The sequence below is a fragment of the Bos grunniens genome, chromosome 3 (assembly GCF_055505025.1).
Source record: "Bos grunniens cultivar Pamir isolate PY7600 chromosome 3, Bosgru_T2T1.0, whole genome shotgun sequence".
Classification (NCBI taxonomy): domain Eukaryota; kingdom Metazoa; phylum Chordata; class Mammalia; order Artiodactyla; family Bovidae; genus Bos; species Bos grunniens.
The window spans coordinates 82,913,697-82,922,884 of NC_141167.1; positions in this window are offsets into that span (position 1 = coordinate 82,913,697).

Consider the following 9,188-nt stretch of genomic DNA (forward strand, 5'->3'; position numbering starts at 1 on the left):
AATGTTGTTAGCTACTGAGTTGTGGCTGATTCTTTGCAACTCCATGAACTGTAGCTAGACAGGCTCTTCTGTCCTTTGGATTTCCCATGCAAAAATACTGTAGTGGGTCGCCATTTCCTTTTCCAGGCGATCTTACTGACTCAGGGATTGAACCTTTTGTTTTCTGCATTGACAGGCAGATTCTTCACTGCTGAGCCACCAGGAAAGCCAATTAAAATTTAGTCATATCTAATTATGAAAAAATCCTATGGACAGAGGAGCCTAGCAGGGCTACAGTCCATGGGGTCACAAGAGTTGAACATGATTTAGTGACTAAACAACAACAACAATTATGTGCAAAGCCAAATAAACTCTGAATATTACTACATGCTATTTTAAAATAATATTATAGTCAGCATTTTAGTCAATATTTACATATTTTGCATAACGTTCTTTTTACTAGAGAAACTTTGGAAATACACACATTTCCCTTATTCTTTCAATATCCAGGCAAAATTAGTAAATTTAAATGGGTATTATAGAAAAATGGTTTATAGTTGCTTAAATATATTGGTAAATGATGTTAGCTGGCATATTCTCCTATAGATTGAACTTAATTTACATTCAGATATTTATAGGGAAAAGATGTATGCCTAATTATATAAATGTAAATAATAATTATATTGTAATTTATCTTTTTCAGTTATATATATTCAGGTTCTTTTTTGTTATAGGTTATTACAAAATACTGAATATAGTTCCCTGTAATACACAGTAAATTTTTGTTCTTATATAATAGATGCTATTTGTTAATTCCATACTCATAATTTCCCTCTGCATTTTCCTTTGGTGACCATAAGTTTGTTGCTATGTCCGTGAGTCTGTTTCTGTTTTGTATATAGATTCATTTATATTATTTCTTAGATTTCACATATAATTTTTTATCATGGTAAGACTTTAACATTTGACAACATTTTGTTTTCTCAAGTAAAGAAACTACTTCTGATTTTCTTTAATGATATAAATAGGAGGGAAGAACCCTTTTCAGGTCAATAATTGCAAACCAGGTCATGGCCCTGCTCATGGGCTTTTGCCTTCTCAAGAGCTCTGTTGGTAGAAAATAAACAATTTTGTTGGAGGACCAAAATATAGCATTTGGACCTGCACTTGTGATTGTTATTATGAGATGAATTTTTGTACTTAAAAGGCCAGCCAAGTGCATAATCCTCCTTAGATAGCTTTCAGTTTTGTTCACAACCTTTCATATCTAATTAAATAACAATATTTTTAGTGACCTGCCTTTATTGAAATTTTTCAGTGCTTACAATTTAGTTATATTTTCTAGAAACAACTTACTTTTGCTTTCATATTTTGCTGATTCATATAATTTTAATTAAATTTAATTGTTTTAGAAAATCAATTAATGCAGAAAAACAAGTGCACCTAACACAACTTTGGAAAAATACAACCGACTCTTGGTAAGGCAACACAGAAATGGTGGGACAGGACCAAAACTGTGTGGGCATATTAAAGAGTAGCCAGCTAGTTAAAAGTATTTATCGGGCACTGGCCATTGACCAGAATGTTTTGCACAGAGACTACAGAGTATCTGTAATCTAGAGAGTTGTTTATATAATATCAGTAGATCAGTTAAGAGAGAAGTTAGTGTATATTTAAAAGACAGAACGTGCTCTAATTAAAGCTGAGACAAGAGGCCCGAGGGCCTGTTCTTTCAGCTTCCTCCTCATCTTAAAGAGAGAGATAAGAGATAGTTATGGAGAGAGAGACAGAGATGAGATTTTTGTTGGCCAAACAAGCTAGTTAAATAGAAATGTATTAGTAGTCGCAGGAGTAAAAAATAAAATGGCAGTATTTGGAATGTTGATGATATATATTGATCCATCTAGATTTTGCACTGGCCAAAAAGGTTCCTAAATGAAAATGTATTAGCAAGCTTACTGTATTGGCTCTTTATTGTTGCTGTAACAAACTATCACAGACACAAGTGGCTTAAAACACCACCAGCTTCTCTCTTGTTGTTCAGTCCCTCAGTTGTGTTCGACTGTTTGCGATACCACGGACTGCAGCACGCCAGGCTTCCCTGTCCTTCACCATCTCCCAGAGTTTGCTCAAACTCATGCCATTGAGTCAGTGGTGCCAGCCAATCATCCCATCATCTATTGTCTCCTTCCCCTCTACTCATATGTTCTGATGATTAGGATATGAATATTTGTAGAAAACTATTACTCAGCCTATGTGCTTGTGTTTAATCACTCAGTCATGTCTGACTCTTGTGACCCCGTGGATTGTAGCCCGTCAGGCTCCTCTGTCCATGGGTATTCTCCAGGCTAGAATATTGGAGTGTGTTGCCATGCCCTCCTCCTGGTCATCTTCCCAACTCAGGGATCGAATCCAGGTCTCCTGCATTGCAGGCGGATTCTTTACCAGCTGAGCTACCACGGATGCCCCATTCAGCCTATAATACTCAGAAATTTGAAAGAATGGAAGAATGTCAGTATTAAAAATTTTGTGGAAATATATGTAATATTTTAATTCTGTTCTTAATAATTTTGAAATATTCTTCATATTTTCCATATTGTCTCTCTGCGAATTTTGCATAATATTCATATCTTCAAGTTCATTAACTTTTTCTGATCTATAATATATAATGTAGGACATATTATACTTTTTATTTATAAGCAATCCTACTTTTTCATTTGTAAAATTTCCTTTTGGCCCTTTTACATATTTATAGACATTTGTGAGTTCCCCTAATTTCCATTAAACTTTTAATTTGTAATCATATTTACTCAGTAAATATTTCAATATTTATTATACATGGTAATGTATAAATCTTTATATATTGTTTTTGCTGAATCTCATACCTGGTTGGCCACTTCTTTCTTACTAATGCAAATATATCTATGTATATATACTTTATAAATATTAAGGTTAGTATATTAGAGTTTATATATAGTATATATGTAAAAAATAAATAAAAATTGCAAATGTATAAATTCTACCTGCTCAGACCAGTGAAATGTTACAGAGTGAACACACATCTCTTAACTATGCAAACTCAAGAAGTGGAAAATTTCAGCTCCCAGAACAACTTCCTTGTACAGCTTCTGCCATAAAGATAGCATAGTCTTGTCTAACTGTGTATATTATCCTGTTTCATGATACTTTTTTTCTATAATTTTTTCTACCCATCATTCTGCTGGTAGTTTGGAGTTAGACTATTTGGGTTAAAATCAGACATCCTATACTTCTTAGATTTGGGGGCTTAAGATGTTGAGCAAGTTAATTAACTTTTTGCACATCATTTTTTATATCTATATCTCTATAAAGTGAAATATGAATAGTAGATAGATACCTGTTGATATTATTTTAAAATTAATTAGGAAAACCTATGTAAAGTTTCAGATAAAATTTCTGATATATGAGCTGAATAATTGTCAGTAATTATGGGCTTCCCTGGTGGCTCAGACAGTAAAGAGTCTGCCTCCAATGCAGGAGACTCAGTTTTGATCTCTGGATAGGGAAGATCCCATGGTGGGCGGTGTAGCAACCCATTCCAGTGTTCTTGCCTGGAGAATCCCCATGGACAGAGGAGCCTGGAAGGCTACAGTGCATGGGGTGGCAAAGAATCGGATACAACTAAGCAACTAAACACAGCATAGCATATTATTATTATTTCCTCAAAATAAATCTGGATAAAAATATTCTTATGCCTTTTCTATATAGTACGCTCTAAGTTAATTAATTTGCCTAATATCAGAGAGCTGTTTATTCAAGACCCAGTAATCTGATATTGACTCCAAATTCTATGCATTTTCCACTAAGCTATGATCCTATTACTTAAGTTAGACAAAGGATCCACGGGAGTTTTGTTAACTTTAGCAAATGTCTCTGACATTTTAGCATAACTTTATAGATGTGACCATGTGAGTTGATAGTCACAAGCATCTCAAATCCTGAGTGTACTAGTTAATTATCTTTAGCATAGTAGATTTAGGTATCTACTTTTCTATTGCTTATCATTATATTGATAGATGATAAATAGGTTGATAGCAATTAAATATATATATTTATTCAAATTCAGCTTTAATAATATATAAAACTTTATATGTTTTTTATTTTAAAATTTTTCAATTATTTTATGTTTCTAATTAGATATCAAAGAATCTGTCCATGTCTCTGGTTTCTTAGAACTGTGTATAATTTTAAACAATGTTTTAAATTATTATGTTTTATCTAAGAGTATAGAAATACATGCACTAACAGTTTATTTTTATATTCATGGTGTTTTGTAGTAGTTGACAAGTGACTTCCCTGGTGGCTCAGACGGTAAAGCGTCTGTCTACGATGCGGGAGACCCAGGTTCAATCCCTGGGTTGGGAAGATCCCTTGGAGAAGGAAATGGCAATCCACTCCAGTACTATTGCCTGGAAAATCCCATGGACAGAGGAGCCTGGTAGGCTACAGTCCATGGGGTCACAAAGAGTTGGACACGACTGAGTGACTTCACCTTCATGCTTCATATACTAAACAGCAAGATGATAATATAGTAGATCAGGATAACATTGATGTACCACACATCCTCCCTTTTTTGTCCTCTTCTCTCAATTCTTGTCCCACTGGTGATCTCTTACTTTGCTTAGACTTTATCCATCACCACTATAGAGACAACTATGAAAGCTATAAATTGAAACTTGATATTTCATATTCTTGGATCACATTTCTATTTTCCTATACCTTTTCCTGGAATTTTACCAAGTAACTCAAGCACTGACAAATTTATTAACTAGCGTAGAAAACTAGTTTCCGCTTTTTATTCATGACACTAAAATTTTTTCCCAGAGACGTTGAGTCTGGTAATAATTATGACAGTGACATTGAGTACCTGAAATGTGCAAAATGTTATTCTATATTCTCTACATGTAAAATGCACATAGAGATAGGATCACTTACTATTGCCATCTGACATGTGAGTGGTGAGAAGTCTGTGCAACTTGCATGTAGTTTTTCAGCTGTAATTTATGCATCCAGGATCTAAATTCAGACATTTATGTTCTGGATGCCATCTGTTACTCCTCCAGTATCTTAATGATTAAAAAATAAAGTGTTGGTGGTGAAGATCCATTTCTTCTCTTGTGCTAGTAACTACTGACCCTGGATTTCATACTAAGGTAACATTGCATAATGACATCTGGAACGGAATTGCCTGAATTTAGATTCTAGATGCACATCTAACAGTTGAACAATCTGGTGCAAATTCCATAGTCTCTCATTTCTCATATGTAAAATGGGGACAAAAAATAATCCTATTTAGAAGTCATTTCACATGTAGAATAATATCTGACACATTTTAGCTACTCAGTACACACACACACACACACACACACACATTTATTTATTTTTCCATCCATTATATATGTATATATATTTTCCATCCATTCCTACATTTTCATTCTTGCAGCTGTTCTGTTTATATATATATATATATATATATATATATATATATATATATATATAATAAGTTATGTCTGTTAATGTGTTGTGCACTTTTTAAATCAATTTTTCTGCTTTATGTTACCTTGTTTATTTTGGGTTCAATGTTTCAAGAACTTCCACAGACACAGAAAGTTTAGATTAATTTTAATAGTGAATCTGTTTGATTGATTCTCTTCCCTGATGAAATTATTTAAATGACTGACAGTTTAACGGAGTTATATTTTGTTAACTTGAACATTGTCTTCATCAGCTTTCCCAAATTTAGTTCACAGTGTTCTCCCCTCAGATGGAGCAAAACAAAAGAAAACAAAAATAAATTATACCTTTGTCCTTAGCTACCATTATTGTTGGTTGTAGATTAGTGTATTGGTTTATAAAGGATTAATAAGAACAATAATCATTATAAAAAAAACAAATAGCAAAGTAATCATAAAAGGAGAGAATAACTCCAAATATTGAAAGACATGATTATAACATAACAAATATGCTAGTAAAACAAAAATAAATATAATGCAGAAAATGTGAATTAGTGAATCATATAATCAGAGAACAAAGAGAGTAGCCAAAGGAAGTGATGGAATTCTCCAGACATTTCTTGATGTATAATAGGCTCTGACCAAAAGATAGAAATTATGCTTCTGCCTGCAAGGCATTCCTCAGTGGGGTAATATGTGTTGAATATGATAAATTTGAACATTAAAATCCTTAATAAAAAGTGATTATCCTTATACCATTAAATATTTGAACAAAATAATTGTGATCTTCTAACTGTGCACATTCACTATGTTTTTCATAACATTATGAAACATAGCTTTTCTAAAGGTGGACAATCAACTGATAATGCAGAACAAAACAATTTGCATCTTTTTATATACTTAGTTGTAAATTAATAATTAGGCATTGCAATTTTATATAGTAGCCAGAGAAAATTCAATATGCCAAAATGCCCCTTAGATATAAACTTAAATACTGATGATATTTGACAAATGAGGGCAAGTATTTCCTGAGCCTTACAGGCATGATGATCAGATTTATTTGCCACATAAGTTCAATAAAATTATAAATGGTACCGTTCTTAGTTTTAAGTATTAATAATTAAGCATTAAGTATTCTATGTATGTTTAGTATAGTATACATGTCTCAAGTTTTTCCTTTGATTTCTCTTAAGATTTTCTCCCAAACATTGTTTTTCAAAAATTTCATTATGATAGAGTATGACATTGTTTTCTTTAGGTTTATTCTGTTTGGGATTCATTGAACATCTGGTTTCTATGGTTTGTATTTCTCATAACTTAGAGCAAGTTTGCAAACACTGTTTTTTCATATATATATATGGTCTTCCCCCTTCTCTTATTTTGTTCATTTTAGGATGCCAAAAGCTCAAATGGTACGTTGCATACTGTTTAATGTTATCTTAAGTGTCAAGCCCAGCTTCTCAGTCTTTTTTTCCTCTCTGTATTTTAGATAATATCTATAATTATATCTTAAATTTCACAGATGTTTTTCAGTAATCTATTCTGCCATTAAGTCCATCCAATGAATTTTAAGTCTATACATAGCATTTTTCATTCATAAAAGTTCCATTTAAGTATGCTTTGTATCTTTATTTACTCTCCTAATTATATCCTGTTTTCATTACCATTCTTGGAAATGTTTATAATACTGTAACTATTATGCCTGAAAAGAGATCTACTCTGTCATTTCTGCATCTGTTTTGATTTATTGAATTTATTCTTATCATAGAGGTCATATATACCTGTTTTGCTTTGTTTTCCTAATTTTTCTGGGCATGATGAATTTTATTCTGTTACTGATAGAGTTTGTTGTTTTCTTTTTAATAGTGTTAAGATTTTGTTCTGGCATGCAGTTAAGTTACTCACAAGTTAATTTGATCATTTACAGTGTGTGTGCGTGTGTATGTTTGTGTATGTGTGTGTTTTAAGATTTCTTTTTTTTTTTTTTTTCAGGTTTTATTTATTTATTTATTTATTTTTAAATTTTATTTTATTTTTAAACTTTACATAATTGTATTAGTTTTGCCAAATATCAAAATGAATCCACCACAGGTATACATGTGTTCCCCCTCCTGAACCCTCCTCCCTCCTCCCTCCCCATTCTCAGAGAAGGCCTCATCTAGGGCTAATTCAGCCCTGTCCTAAAGCAGGACCTCTCTGATGACTCATTGCCTTGTGTTAAGAGGTACCTCTACTCTGGTTGATGGCAACACAAATTCTTCCCAGACCTGTGTAGGCTTGGATTCCGTCTCCCTCACTGTGACCTAGAAAATGCCTCTGATAATAAGCTGAGGAAATTGTATAAATCTCTACCTTTTTTCCTTTTCTTAAGATCACAGGTCTATACTGCCTATAGCTCAAGGTTTGGATATTATTATTTCATATATATTGTCTAGTTTCCTGGATATTCATGGCAGCAAGGCAATTCTTGCAGCATTTAGTTCTTCACGGGCAGAAATAAAAATCAAACTTGGAGGCAGTGATGGCTTTGCATCTAGTGTCCAGCGGCGGGTAGTAGTAGCTGTCCCAGCACTGTCCAGTGAGCCAGTTTTGGAGGAGTCTCTGATGGCAGCTTAGCTGTGTGCACATCGAAAGGGAAAGTATTACCTGCCTTTGACTTACAATGTGATTTGAGGCATTATCTTGGCTTCGGGGAAGTTCCGAAGACACAATGACCTATTCAAAATAGAATAATATCATTATTATTAATTACAAAAATGTTATAAATATTATGTTTATAAACAAAGCTAAGATAAGCACTTCTTCATACAACTTTGCTTCCTTTTAATTTTATTCCCTAAACTTAAACTGTTAGAATAAAAATTACTGGTGTCAAAACTATGTGCATTATAAAAGTTTTGTATATACACTGCCTAATATCCCTTTGAAAGTTTGCACAGATTTAAACTGCCACCATCATTATAATTTTATTATTAACCTATGTCCCTGTGAACAATGAATATTGTGATTTATAATATTACCAAAAGCTTATTTATCCTATGTAAACTTATATGATAAAACCCTTCTCATATTTTCTTTTTTTAAATAGTAAGATGATTTCTCATAAAAAATGGCATTTCTAAAGCTTGGCTTTTTATGTCAATATTAACTTTTGCTTTGCATCTTTTGAGATCTGTAACTTTTACTATTATTTTGAAACTTCTAAATAAATTTAGTATGTTAATGAATCAAATTCAAGAGATACTTGAAAGTATCAAGGAGATAAAGAAAACATTTGAGTGGTGGAATCAGGAGACCTGACATGAAATAAAATGGTTACTAGGAAGTATAGATATCAGAAATACAGAAGAGGCAGTACTTCAGCATCTGCAGAAAATTTAGATGAGCTGTAGCAAAAGCAGGATCTGTGGAATGAAAGGACTCAGTGTGTTCCAGGGTGGAACAGAAATAAACAAGCAGCATTCCTGAAGCCTAATAATAAATAGAAAATTTACAATCTCCTGCACTGAAGTGGACCTTATGGACAGAGTGGTACATGACCCCTGAACTGGAGTGTTGTAAGCATGAAGTTGGAATGCTCTCAACAGTCATTTGAGACAAAAGACTGAAAAAATGGGAAACCTTATCTGTCAGGATGAAAGAAAGATACTGAGTATAGCAAAGAGCAGACAATATATCAACCATATACTACATTTGAGAAAAATTCATGAAAAAATA